The following is an 11,992-nucleotide window of genomic DNA, read 5'->3' on the forward strand; positions in this document are numbered from 1 at the left end:
GTTGGCCACTGTGAGAACAGGATGCTGGACTAGATGGGCCATATATCTGAAGGAGCATCACCACCCCATTCTTCAGCCCGGACACTGAGGTCCAGCTCCGAGGGCCTTCTGGCGGTTCCCTCACTGCGAGAAGTGAGGTTACAGGGAACCAGGCAGAGGGCCTTCTTGGTAGTGGTGCCTGCCCTGTGGAACGCCCTCCCATCAGATGTCAAGGCAATAAGCAACTATCTGACTTTTAGAAGACATCTGAAGGCAGCACTGTTTAGGGAAGCTTTTTAATGTTTGATGTTTTATCGTGTTTTTAATATTCTGTTGGGAGCTGCCCATAGTGGCTGGGGAAACCCAGCCAGATAGGCAGGGTATAAATAAAGTTGTTGTTAGCCTGATCCCACCAGACCAAGAGAAAAAATGGCTGGAGGGGAATTAGGTCCCCTACATTGGCCTACTTGAAACTCCAATCACTCTCAAGGGTATTTCAGTATTTGGTGGGCTGTTCTCTGAATCCAGTTCTACTTCTCATAAGGAGCCACTGGCTTTTTATGTTTGATGGGTTCTTTTGAGCCACATTAATTGGAGACTGTTACTGCCTGGTCCCAAAAGGCTTCCAAAGAAGGACCCCTGTAAATGTGTACAAGGCTGAATGTATCAGGCTAGAGTATGCTCTGAAGGTGCATGATGAAAATAAGCAGGCCTAGGTCTGGCCAGTACCTGGGACCACTTGGGTTCCATGATGGAAGATAGAAATGTGAGAAAATGAATAAATAAATTATAAAAAGGTAAAGGACCCCTGGCAATTAAGTCCAGTCGCAAACGACTCTGGGGTTGCGGCACTCATCTCACTTTCCTGAGGGAGCCGACATTTGTCCGCAGACAGTTTTTCCGGGTCATGTGGCCAGCATGACTAAGCCTGTTCTGGCGAAACAGAGCAGCTCATGGAAACACCATTTACCTTCCCGCCGGAGTGGTACCTATTTATCTACTTTTTTGGCGTGCTTTTGAACTGCTAGGTTAGGTCATAAATAAATTATACATTACCATTGTTTACAACCGAGTGTTTGTGTATGTTGAGGATGAAATTCTCACCTCCCCACTTTTGTGTGTGTGAATTTTTTTTTTTAAGCGCTCTTTAACCCAAGCCAAGACCTATTTTAACTGAGGGAATTTAGCAGAGCTGGTATAGCAAGTGTTGCTCAAGGCAAAACAAGTGTGTTTTTTTATTAAATGCATTTTGTACTTTGAATTTAATGACTGGCCTCCCTGTTTCAGTCTATGAAAGTTTTAAATGGCTATTAAGAAACAAAACCAAACCCCACACAACCAAAACCAAAAACAACCTAATGGCTGGGCAGATTTCTCTCTATCACACCATTTGGAACAATATATATGGATTTTCAAACCTCCCTGCCGCCCACCATCCTTGCTCAAACCAGGCTCTCGTTTGAAAATAAAACCAAACCAGCTTGCGACTGCAGCAACACAATATTGTATAAATCTGGTTATAGGTGCATACAGAATAAACAGAGGAAATATACAGAAGGTTGCAGGGATATGATTTATTTGGAGCTCTGTATGTATGATTATCACCTGCCCTGGCAATTCCCTAACAAGGTGTGCGAAACCAGTCGAAGAACCATATTATCAAGAGACACCTTTGAACTGATCTGTCCTGAAGAATAACCTCCAGGAAGGTAAGCAGCATAAAACAGAGGCGGGGGGGGGGGGCAGAGAGAGGGGGGCGGGGAGAGAGAGAGAGAGAACACCCAACTTTTTCATGTTTGCTGGGCACGCAGTACATCTCTGACTTCTGAAACATTTCCCCCCCAATTATTTTTGTAAAGTATTGATTGCAATTTAATTTTGCAGTCCCAACATGAGAAGCGCTTCCAGCCGAGGTGTCTCACAGGAGATTGTAATCAGGGTCTAGCCTGAAGGTGAAGCACGAACGCAGTGTGTGTGTGTGTGTGTGTGTACATATATATTTATCCCTCTATTCCTCCACTCTCCATCAGTACCGCGATTGGAGCAGAGGGCATTCTCAAGCAGATTAATTTTTGACGATGGGATCGATGGAAGATGCTTCCACCCCCCTTCCCTTACCTCCTGACATTGAGCCATCTAATTTGCTGTTTATCTTTGGCTTATTGAGTTTTGAGCATTGTTAAATCATACCTTTCAGCTGTTTAATTTTGGAGGTGAATTCTGCTCTCCCTTCCTGTGCCTCGGCATAACTCTTGGTCCCCCCTCCACCGCTAAAAATGAGCAGGGTGATGGGCTTCCTCCCGGCCCCCACTACTCTCTTCTGACACCAGGTTACTGCTTCTGAGTCTGTTAAGCGCTGCAAGGTAGCGTTATAGCACTTTCTGGCCTCTTTTTCTGTGCTTTTGGCCATAGATCAGATCATCTCTAGGGAAATCACGACTTGCCATTATTATTATCCCGAACACCTTCATCTATTCTCCCTTGTTTCCTGACTCCATCGCTTGATGAACTGCCTAGAAGTGACGACACCTTTAACTTTAGGGGCTTGCCATTAACCCTTTCAGGGCGGCAAGGCACCGTGCTGCCTCTCCCTCCCTCCCTCCCTCCCTCTCCTCCTCCTCCTCTTCTCTTTGATAACTCATTGGCTACGTGTCTGGCTTTCAAAGCTGCTGCTGCTTCTTTTTAAACGCAGTCCTCAGCGATAGAATGCAGCATTGCCTCCGTGAGCTGTGCAAACAGCACATTTTAAATAAGAGCAATACAAGACAGACACATGGAAGTAGGCATGAACCAGACATCCTAACTGCAAAAAGTCCATGGTTTGAATTACGAATGGCGTTCCCCGGCCCTGCCTGTGCAAAGTGATTATTTTTGGGGAACATTTTTCTTGTTATTTATCTGAAGGGTTTCTCTCCACCCCCCACCCCCAGTTACAAAAAAAGCAATGCACTAACCGGCATGTCATTAACCAACATTACATTCAGCATTCATTTCAAACACAACCACCAATTTTCACTTCTATATTCTGTTTCTGGAGTCACAAGAGATCAAATACACTGAAATTATAATATAAAATCTCCCTCTCTCTCTTTACACACACACACAGAGAGAGAGAGAGAGAGAGAAAGGGAGGGACTGAATTTAGTAGGCCTTTTATATATCCTCTTTTTATAGTCAATAAGAAATGTGTAACATTTCCCCCATAAATCATCTTTGAAATGAGGGTGCATAGCAGCCCTAATTTACATAGATATTTTGTCCATTATAAGCAATCCCCATATTTTGTCAAACCACCCTTTAATAGGTGGTGCCTGGGGGCATTTCTGCTGCGAAGCCTGTTGAAATTTGGCTGCTTTTAACAAAAGGCCTATTAATTCACATTGTGTACCAGGAATACTGTGTTTCTCTAAGTAACCCAACAGAATGGCTAAGTGGGTTCAAGGGGATTGTAAACCCTGTAATGGACTTTATATAGCTAATGATCCAATCCAGCAAAAGAATTAATTGCAAGATGGGGAATTAAGTGCAGTGTAGACAGAGACAAGGATCTGGAAGTACAGCTGGACAATTGTCACTCAATGTGACCCCCTTTCACATTGTAGGCTGTGTGGTTGGAGACGGAACCTTCCCGTTTTTCCGGATTGGAATGGGCACCACATGGCAGATGTGGTGAACCTTTGACCCTCCAGATTTGCTAAACTACAACTCCCATCATCCCTAACAAGGAAGACCAATGGACAGGGATGATGGGAGCTGCAGTTCAGCAACGTCCAGAAAGCCAGAATTTCCCCACACCCTGAAGCACTGGGTCATTTGTTATATGTGCTATCTTGCTGTGTGCACACTTCTAGCCAGTGGTGTCATCAGGACAGGGCTTTGGGAAATGGAAATCTGGGGCTCCCAAATGCTGCAAGGCTGGCTTACCACATTTTGAAGGTCCTCAAGGTGCCACACAAGTTTCTATTCCCCCGAATTTATCTCCACAACAACCGTGTGAAGCAGGTGAGGCTGAGGGACAGTGACATGGCCAAGTTCAACGGCTGAGTGGGGATTTGAAATCTGGTCTCCCAGGTCCTAGTCCAATGAGGGAATACAGTAATTTATTTAACCTCAGTTTAGAACTGAGATGGTGTAACAGGCTAGATGTTACTGGACCTCAGGGTCCCATCTGCACTATTTGATTTAAAGCAGTATCATACCACTTCAAATCAACATGGTTTCTTCTAGAGACTTCTGGGGACTGTAGTTTGTTAAGTATTGTTAGGAGGCTGTCAGATGGCAATGGTGGTTGCTCGTGAGTCATCAGTCAGGACTCTGACCTGTCTTTTACAGGTTTTATTTTGGTGCAAAACTATTTACAGTGCAGAACCACAAGTTCATGTCTGCATCAATCCCTAGCAGAATCTGGGAGTCATTGTTTCCGGGTCCTCCCCCAACACAGGAGCTTAGTCACCCCCAACCTTTTCCTTCCTTCTTTGTGTTTTACACCTCTGCGCAAGGTGGGCGACGGAAGAGGTGTGCTTCCCTCCTGGCCGGCTTGGCAGCATCCTCTAGCCCTTTCCCCTCCTTCACCCGGGAGGTGTGGCTTTTCCCACCCTCAGACTGATGAGGTGCGGCGCTGGGGCTCCCAGCAGCATCCTCTGGTCCCTTCCCCTCTTCCCCACTGGAGGTGTGGCTTTCCCCACCGCAGGAAGAGGAACTGCTTCTCAAGATTTTCAGTGGTTCCCTGTATCCCAACTGCCCCTCTGCCTCCCTTCCCTGTTCCGATGGCAGTCCCCTGACAGAGGCCCTCTCTTCTTCTAACAGACCTACAATTCTCAGTGTGGTTCAGCAATCAATCCCTCTTCCTGGGGAACCCTGGGAACTATAGCTCAGTGAAAGGAATAGGGATCTCCTACCAATTCTCTCTCTCTCTCTCTCTCTCTCTCTCTCTCTCTCTCTCTGTCTGTCTCTCATTTTTATTGGTTTTACATTTTACACCATATAACCACATCATTGTTATCTGCTTTACTTTTTCACTCTATTAGAGCTCATCACCTTCCCTCCCTCCCACCACATGGTTTTCCAAGTTAATCTTTATATTTTAGCATTTGTGCCTTTTCAATCCATCTTTCAGACATTACAATGATCTCTTATTTTAGTAATTACGAATAGAATAATACTGTTTTCTTTGCAAATCTTCCGGCAACCCTGCTAGTGATGTTAATTGCTTACAACAGTCCTTCAAATAATGCCTAAATTTATTCCAGTCTTTTTGAAATGCTTGATCACGCTGGTTTCGGATTTTTCCAGTCAGCCTTGCCAGCTCCACAAAGTCCATCATCTTCACCTGCCACTCTTCCTTTGTTGGTACCTCTTCCTGCTTCCATTTTTGGGCTAAAATAATTCTTACCGCAGTTGTTGCATACAGAAACAATTTTTTTTATCTCCCCTTGGTATCTCTTCCCTCACTATACACAGTAAAATAGCTTCTGGTTTTTTAACAAAGGTGTACTTAAACATTTTCTTTAATTCATTATATATCATTTCCCAGTAAGCTTTTACTTCCTTACAACTCCACCACATATTGCAGAAGATACCTTCCTTTTCCTTACATTTCCAACATTCCTTATTTTTTGTCCTGTACATTTTAGCAAGTTTAGTTGGAGTTAAATACCACCTGTACATCATTTTCATCACATTCTCTTTCAATGCACTGCAAGCAGTGAAATTTATACCTTCATTCCATAACTTCCCCCAAGATTCTAGTTGAATATTATAACCAAAACCTTTAGCCCATTGTATTGTTTCTACTTTAACCTCTCCTACCAATTCTCAGCACCCTCAACAAACTATGTTTACAAGGATTCTTTAGGGGAAGCCATGACTGCTTAAAATGGTATCAAAGTGCTTTAAATGTACAGTGCGGATAGATCTCACCACCCCCAATAATTGGCTGTGTTGTTTGGCGCTTCCAGAGGTTCCCTACCCCTGACTTAGAGCTTGTTATATTATGACACTATTTTTGAACGTTCAATCTTCTTTTTCCTGGGCTGATTCTGATGTAACCATTCCCTGCTCTCTGAAACATTCCCATTGGCGATCCCTAATTTAGCTGTGGTCTTGCGCCTTAACTTTTGTGTTAAAACAAACCCATCCCTGGTCACTTCTGCATTCTGTAGAAGACCAGAATGTTCTTGACACTTGATAAATATTAAACAGTTGTAGTATTCATAGGGGGGAAGCAGGGGAGGTGAAATCCCTCGTTTTCTCACACACACAAAAGAGATTCACTGATTTTCTCTAATTGGGAGCTTCAGCCACCTGAATGAGGTGGAATCATAACTCTGTGAAAAGTGGATGGCCTTGTGGAGGCAATTCTTTAAATATGGAAAGTCCTGGCCATTAATTCATGAGTAAGGCAGCAGAGAGAGAAGCACATCGCCATGTTCTGAGGCTCATTGCCTCGGGGCCAGCAGAAGCAAATGTGTCTTTCGGCTGCCAGAGAGCAAAATGAGGGCGCAGTAGCTAGCGCAGGTATGCTGTGGGGTGAATCTAAATCCTATTTGCACTAATAAATCTAAATTCCATTTAAACCACGGTTGACCGTAGGATGTGTTCCTGACCCTCAGCATAGCCTAAGATCTAACTGATCCTAACTGTCCAGTGGCCAGAATTTGGGCCTTGAGTACATCAATGACATCTATTAATATCCTGAAGGAAACTGAGGTGAAGATTCACTCTCTTTAGGAGAAAAGAGTGGAAAACTGAAACGAAGAGATCAAAAAGGGCAGCTGAAAGTTCCTAATCATCTTCAAAGGCAGCCATACACAGAGCATATTGCAATAGCCTTGCCTGTATATAAACACAACATGGATCATGGCATATTCTCCAGCATTTCTCCAATGAAAATAGGGATGTCCTGTTGAATTATTATTATTGTTGTTATTACTATTATTATTAATTATACCCCACCCATCTGACTGGGTTGCTTCGGCCACTCTGGGCAGTTTCCAACATGTATAAAAACATAATAAAACATCAAACATTAAAAAAACTTCCCTAGACAGGGCTGCCTTCAGATTCCTTCTAAAGGTTGTATAGTTACTTATTTCCTTGACTCGGGAGGTTGCATAACTCCATACCCTCCAACATTTCTCCAATGAAAATAGGGATGTCCTAAGGGAAAGCAGGACATTCTGGGATCAACTCAGAAACCAGTATGGCTTCTGTAAATCTGGGACTGTCCCTGGAAAATAGGGACCCCTGGAGGGACTGCCATGGTCGATAACTGCAGACATGTATTACAGAGCATAGAGGCGAACGTCTCTGTTTGACTAAGCCACACCCACCTGCCCTGTACCTGACCTCATTGATCAGCTAATCATCTAGGTTTGCAAAGAAAGCATGGTGCAATGGACTTTGCAAGGCCCAATGGTAGCCAATTTCCTCCTTATCTCTAAGCACTAGAGCTCAGGGACAGACAACGAAGCTGAATGTTGGAGGATTCAAGACCGACAAAGGAAAGTAAAGTGGTACCTCAGGTTACAGACGCTTCAGGTTACAGACTCCACTAACCCAGAAATAGTACCTCAGGTTAAGAATTTTGCTTCAGGATGAGAACAGAAATCGTGCGGCGGCAGCGGGAGGCCCCATTAGCTAAAGTGGTACTTCAGGTTAAGAACAGTTTCAGGTTAAGAATGGACCTCTAGAACGAATAAAGTTCTTAACCAGAGGTACTATTTCTGGGTTAGCGGAGTCTGTAACCTGAAGCGTCTGTAACCTGAAGCGGTACTACTTCACGCAGCACATGGCTTAACTGTGAAATGCATTCCGACAAGAGGCAGTGATGGACACCAGTTTGGATGAGGGTTATAGAAATTCGTCGAGGAGAAGGCTATTGGTTGCTACTAACTTGGTGGTGAGGGACACGGGTGGCGCTCTGGGTTAAACCACAGAGCCTAGGACTTGCAGATCAGAAGGCCAGCGGTTCGAATCCCTGCGACGGAGTGAACTCCCTTTGCCCGGTCCCTGCTCCTGCCAACCTAGCAGTTCAAAAGCACATCAAAGTGCAAGCAAATAAATAGGGACCGCTCCGGCTGGAAGGTAAACGGCGTTTCTGTGCACTGCTGTGGTTCGCCAGAAGCTGCTTAGTCATGCTGGCCACATGACCCAGAAGCTGTACACTGGCTCCCTCGGCCAGTAAAGCGAGATGAGCGCTGCAACCCCAGAGTCGTCCACGACTGGACCTAATGGTCAGGGGTCCCTTTACCTTTACCTTAACCTGGTGGTTATGTTCTGCCTCCACCGTTGGAAGTGGTATGCTTCTGAATGCCTGGTGCTGGGAACCAGAGGGGTGGGAAGTGCTTTTGTGCTCAGATCCTGCTCAGATCCAGCCACTAGTATCTGACTGGTCACTATGAAAGCAGGATTCTGAGCCAGATGGGCAACTGGTTCCTATGTTCCTAAAAGCATTTAGCTCTATAGTGGTTAAGTGGATGCTGTACTAGATGGAACCTTGGTCTGATTGAGCAGAGTTCTCATTGTGTTCTTAATGTTTAAATATCAAAATTGCAGGTGTCAGACACCTATATTAACTTAAACATGAATAATAAAGGTCAGTGCGGCACCATGGTGCAGGTATAGGAAATTCAAAAACCCAAGTGTAAGTGTTTCTCTCTCAAAAGGAACTGAAGAGTAGAGTCCTTGGTTTGCAAATTAATACTTGCATTGTTGCTGTCTGCTTTCCCAGTCTGGCTATTATATTCGCTCCTGAAGTGCATTCATTCTGTTTGCACTCAAATATTTTTGCTCGGCTATTCGGTGATCAGATGAACTGTACAGATTCTACCAAGCCTCATGCTGGAATACAAATTGGTTGTGGGTTTTAGATGAAAGCGTAAATGAACTACACTGAATCACAATGCCAGCTGGATTGCGGCGAACTGGCATCTTCCGTAAAACATACTTTTCTAATTTCTTCTGATTTCTTCTTCCCTCTTCCCATTTCTGTAGGAAAACCTCACACAAACCTTTATCTAAGTTTGCATATTACATTATGTGGAGACACGCTGACAAGAGTGTGTTTGGACTTAGCATGCCCCGCTTTTCAGACAACAGAATTCTTTTTAATTAAAACCATTTTTTTTGTTAAAAAAAATCAGTATGTGTAATTGCTAACACCTGCTATGTGTTACTAACAGATGTTTCTTACTTACCTAAGGGAACTGTTATAATTACACTATAAGCTTTGTGGAATGGCATTTAACCAAGGTAGTGTAGGAACTTCAGGTGGTGACTTTGTGTTCTTTTATTAGGATTTTCTCTCGGGGGTTGAAGGGAGAAAACGTGAGGTAACAAGGAGCTTTGCAGAAAATCTGTTCCTAGCCACCATATTTTGCAATCTGTGGCTGTAGAATCTGCTGCCAATCAGATACTGGCTGCAGTGGGTTTTCTAGCAATGACAAGCGATCTGGAAACACCTCGTTATTTTAATAATAATAATAATATGTGACCCTGCATCAAGTAATACAGACAATTTTAGACCCTAGACATAATAGTTTTACTGGGCATGCCCTCTTTTAGAGGGTTTTGTATATTATGTTGTTGTGTAGGGCAAAGCAGATGCTCTAGCACTGTGATATAGTCCTTACCTTACTCATTGTCTTCAATCCAACCCTGAAAGACAAGAGCAAGCCAGCAGTAAATTACACAGAGTGAGTTGGACTTGACTCTTTCTTAACAAGAACAGGAGTGCCAGTCCTAATGAGCACAGCAACTCGTCTCTGGCAGGTCTTGTCCTCATAAGCAGTTTCTGAGCCTGAAGGTCTCCACTCCCTCACAGCTGCCTAAGTCCCCTCCTCTCCAGAGTTTCCCCCAAGCATTCTGAGACTATGTCTACATGAAGCTAACTTCTCTTCCACCCTCTTCACACCTCTCCTGGTTCTGGGAGACCAGGTGGGAGGGGAGCTTGTTGTAGCAGGAGGGGAAGACCCCCATGTTTCTTCACCAGCCTCTGAGTCCAACCAGTCCATAACACGAGCCAGGATCCAAAGGTGCCCATGGACATACACAAGTCTTTCTACGTACGCAAATATGACTTCTCTGGTTTCGAACAGCAGATTATTGCAGTGGAGGCCACTCCCATCGTTCTCCTGGATTTCAGGAGTGGCTTTTTGGGTGTCACTGGAGTGGGTGAGACTACAGCCAGAAGTTCCTGCTGCAGACCAGGACCCAGATTTTTCAGTGTTTTTGATTTAAAAAAACAAACAAAAAGAAAATCCTCTCTTGCCCTTCTTACATCTTCAGATATAAGAAGGAAAAATGCAGGCAACAGTCTATCGAAATGTAAAGCAGGATGTGCATAAAGCCTGGGATGGCTGCCAATTTCACTTGGCTCTCCTCTTCTACTTTATTAAAATTACCTTTGTTTTAGTTTCTGATATTTTGCATTGACAACAGCCCCACAGAGTATTCTCAGGCTCCCCACAACACAAAATGTGGGCTTGGTGGGCAGCTGTTCTTACCGCAAAAACTCTGTGAACCCTGTGACTTAATGAGTCATTTTTGAATGTTGTTTCAAAGGATTACATCTTGACTTTCTTTGGCTAGAGAATTCAAGGCTGATGGCTGGGGTTTATCAACAGCTAGCAAGGCCTCGGGATGCGGGTGGTGCTGTGGGTTAAACCACAGAGCCTAGGACTTGCCGATCAGAAGGTCGGCGGTTCGAATCCCCGCGACGGGGTGAGCTCCCATTGCTCGGTCCATGCTCCTGCCAACCTAGCAGTTCAAAAGCACGTCAAAAGTGTGAGTAGATAAATAGGTATCGCTCTGGCAGGAAGGTAAACGGCGTTTCCATGCGCTGCTCTGGTTCGCCAGAAGCAACTTAGTCATGCTGGCCACATGACCCGGAAGCTGTACGCCAGCTCCCTCGGCCAATAAAGCGAGATGAGCACCGCAACCCCAGAGTCGGCCACGACTGGACCTAATGGTCAGGGGTCCCTTTACCTTTACCTAGCAAGGCCTCAGCTGGCTTTCATCTTGACTCCTCTTAAAGTGCTAGGTCACCAGATCTAGCCACCCTTTCGATTTGCCAAAGTGCCCCCAACCTGGCATAGCTTTGTGGTCTGGGACACTGCACAGAACTGAAAGTGTGGCTGATTGCTGCGCTGGAAAATCAGCGAGATTAACAACGTGTCCCAAAAGGAAGAACACTGGGAAATATTATCATTATTATTAATTTGTACCCCACCTGAAGTGTAGGTGGGTTCCCACAAGGCAAGACACAGTGATAACAGCAAGAACCTTTATTGAACTTGACAACAGGGGCAAAGCAACTGCTTATATACATTTCTGAAGGCCTGGGACACTCCCACTCCCAGCGTGATTGGCGGTCTAAACTTCCAAGCTGCGAATCATGACTCAGAGTTTAAGGGCCAATGCCAGAGGCCAAATCCTGGAATGTTCTGTGATTGGATATCACGTATCGAATCAGAACACAGGGGCTCAGAACCCTTAGTCCAGACTCAAGCTCAGGCAATTGCAGATGAATACATAACACCATCCTTCCTCCTAATGAAGCCCAGGGTGACAAACACAAAGCCATTGTGGATTTATGGACTTTGGGGTCTTGTGTGCAGCCCTTTATTTTTATTTTTTTGGGGGGTGCTATTCACTTACCTAAATAAATGTGGTTATGATGCTAAATGTATCAGAATGAGTTACTTAATAATATGGGCTATCTTCTATTATATTACTAAAGAGTACTTCATGAAGAGCTCTCTTCATTCAAAAATGAATTTTATTTGAAGGAATGAAATGCAAAACTGAAGATTTTTGTAAAGGCTTCCCAGATGTTAAATGCTCTTGAGCAGGGGTCAGCAAACTTTTTCAGCAGGGGGCCGGTCCACTGTCCCTCAGACCTTGTGGGGGGTTGGACTATATATATTTTTGGATGGTGCAAGAGCACCACGAACCCCGGTGGCTGCTTACATGTGTTTTGTGAGCAGCAGGAGCTGGCGGTGGGGGGACGATG

The sequence above is a fragment of the Podarcis filfolensis genome (genome assembly GCF_964270895.1).
Source record: "Podarcis filfolensis genome assembly, chromosome: 10".
NCBI classification, from domain to species: domain Eukaryota; kingdom Metazoa; phylum Chordata; class Lepidosauria; order Squamata; family Lacertidae; genus Podarcis; species Podarcis filfolensis.